This window comes from Podarcis vaucheri, assembly GCF_965113315.1.
Source record: "Podarcis vaucheri genome assembly, chromosome: 8".
Taxonomy (NCBI): Eukaryota; Metazoa; Chordata; class Lepidosauria; order Squamata; family Lacertidae; genus Podarcis; species Podarcis vaucheri.
Window position 1 is genome coordinate 38,262,798 of NC_138766.1, and position 2,682 is coordinate 38,265,479.

Consider the following 2,682-nt stretch of genomic DNA (forward strand, 5'->3'; position numbering starts at 1 on the left):
AGCAGATGTAAAGATGGAAGAAAATGTGTTTTAAACCTTAACACTTCCATTGATTCCCCCCTTCCCTCCTTCATGTGTTTTGGCTGCACATGTATTGAGCTGAGAAAGTGCTGAAATATTGTGATCAGAATTATGTTTTCAAGATCCTCCAGGGCAAATCAATGGGAGAGGTGACTGTTTTATAACTTCCCTTTGAGGGAAGTCAGCAAGCAAAATAAATGCAACCCAACCACAGCTATTTAAAAACAAACAAAAAACCCTGCAATAAACTGGTGGGGTTTTTTATTTTCTGATTTTTTGCAACAGGACATCCTACTGACTTTTATCTAAGCTCATTAGGCTTTAAAGCTGGCATCTAGTCACATGAAAAGACATGTAAATCAAAATAAGGTACTGGGTTATGTTGAATTTTAGCTGAGGTCTGAAATACATCCAAGACTTTGGTTCTAGATGCATTCGTTTGGTTAAAGTCAAAAGGATTTGCATCCAAGGGAAAGAATGGTCACCCATTTGGTAGTGCATCTTATTCATTGTTAATCATGCACCAAAATGCATCATTAGTTGTGTAGTTTATATAGATATGTATAATTTGAGCATATCACTTTGGGATTAATACAGATTATTTTGTGTCCCGACAAAGGTGTTTGCTGAAATGCACTGGGACTAATAAATTACATTGCTGTGCACTTACATGTTTTGTCTCCTCTTGCTATTTGTAACCAGAGCCAAGTTACACAGAATATTTACATCATATGGGGGGTGTGTGTGCTTATTTTCAGCCAGGCAGCAAGGGTGACTGACGGCAGCAGGATGGTGATGTAATTGTCCTCTCTCTCGTGCTTAGCTGTTACTCTAAGTAATGCTGGATTAGCACTGGGTGAAGTCACAGCACAAATAATGCAAGCTATTGCATTATAACTTGCATCAGGTTCAGTTCCATCCCTTGAAAAGCACTATGTGGCTAACCTTTTACACCGTTGTGGTGCCAGTGGAAAGACAACCTTATGCTGGGTTTGAATGCCTCCTGCCTGATATTTGTTTCCTGTTTTTGTTTCACTATCATGATGGTATGCAGGCAGCTGAATGGAAAGATAGCAAAACTCTGGCTGTGCTGAAATCAGTGACAAAACTTCATTTATATCAGTGAAGCAAGGATTTAGGCATTGTATGTGCAATTACCCACACCCCCTCTGTGCATTCACAGACAAAACTGCCTGGGTTTGGCTGAACAGTGGGAACAGGATAATCGTACCCATAATCTTATTAGAGGAAAATAGGTTCACAAATAGTGTTCTACTTTTGTTACCGGCCTCAATGGCAGGGAATGGATTGTGTATACTTTGCAATCATAAGTGCCCATTATAATTGTGAAAGTGTTTTGATGCATTAAAAATATATCTGAATGTCACTACTGCAGCCACCGCAACAAAAGAAGAGAAAAAGAAGAAATGCTTCAAAGGCCAAAATGTTTGAAGATTATAAACAGCGTAAAGCTGATACACATCAGCGTTTGTTTCTCTGGCTCTGAAAGAAGCATAACTTTCCTTTTTCTTTTTTTTTACCCTGTGCAGAAGAGCAGGTTGCAGTCGGAGTTGATGAAAATTATTCAGTTGCAGTTGCGTCAGGAAAACCAATTGTGATATGCATGAAATTTTTAGAATATCTTTGCCAACTCTGTTCTGCCAGTGGTGTGGATTTGCATAAAAACAGCGCTGGCCAATGAAAGGCTGTATAGGTAAAAGAATTTTTCTGCCACCCAGCCTCTTGTCTGCTTGAAAGGGAGTTTTTGGTTTCATGGAACAAATAAAGCATGAAGCTAAATAATTAAAGCCTGGCATTAAGGGACAATGTAATTTGTCATTATCTGGAAACTATTTGTGTGTTTCAGATAGTGGAAGATTTTTCTTTTTTTAAGACAAAAAAAAAATCCTAACAAAGAAAAGAAAAATATCATTTGGTGGGGCATTGTGCTCCTCCATCCTTTGGAAAATGTATACTACCTCTGGAAGGGGGGGGGAACCAGAAACCAAGTGGAGCACATCTGCTTACTGGAAACTTAATACTGTTATTGTAAGGTTTTGTATAACTCACTTCCTGTCTTTATACTTACACAACAGGATATTTAAATTACAAGGACAACAGAGGAATGAGGCAAAAGATCCAGCTTACTGCTGTTGATCACAAATATATAGTCTCTGATTAAACGCTCACTTTTATGAGTAAAGTCACTTTCAGAAATAATTAGTAACCACAAGGTCACTCCTTAATTAAACAAGCCCAAGTGATTAACATCAGATTTACTGTTTATTAACTGTTTTACTATGCTGCTTAAAAAAAAAACTTTTACATAGTGGCAAGCACTAGTCATGCTACAGAGGGAAGTCTTATCACCATTTTCGTTGCTAATGTAGTCTTTGGGGTTTTAATATCTCAGCAGTAACAAATTGCATCAGGATGAAACCTGGTACTGAGATGTGGCTTCACAGTCACAGTCACACTTTTTATTGTACCAGACTACAGTCGCCTCAACTGGAGAGGTTGAAAATAAAGGAAAACAAAATAAAAAATGAAGCAATTGCCAGGCTCAGTCACCATTAAGGGATCTTCTTAATCTGAACAATTTTTAAATTCCTATTTGGAAAGCTTTTCATCTAAAAATAAATATTTTGCCCTTACAAGCTG

General features: G+C 37.7%; 1 long non-coding RNA gene across 1 annotated transcript; it reads left to right on the top strand.

The window, feature by feature from the left end:
- Positions 1-719: 719 nt before the first annotated feature.
- LOC309539825 lies at positions 720-1,829 on the top strand. The gene is made up of 2 exons (XR_014222987.1): positions 720-818; positions 1,572-1,829. It is a non-coding gene; the product is annotated as an uncharacterized lncRNA (long non-coding RNA).
- The last annotated feature ends 853 nt before the right edge of the window (positions 1,830-2,682 follow it).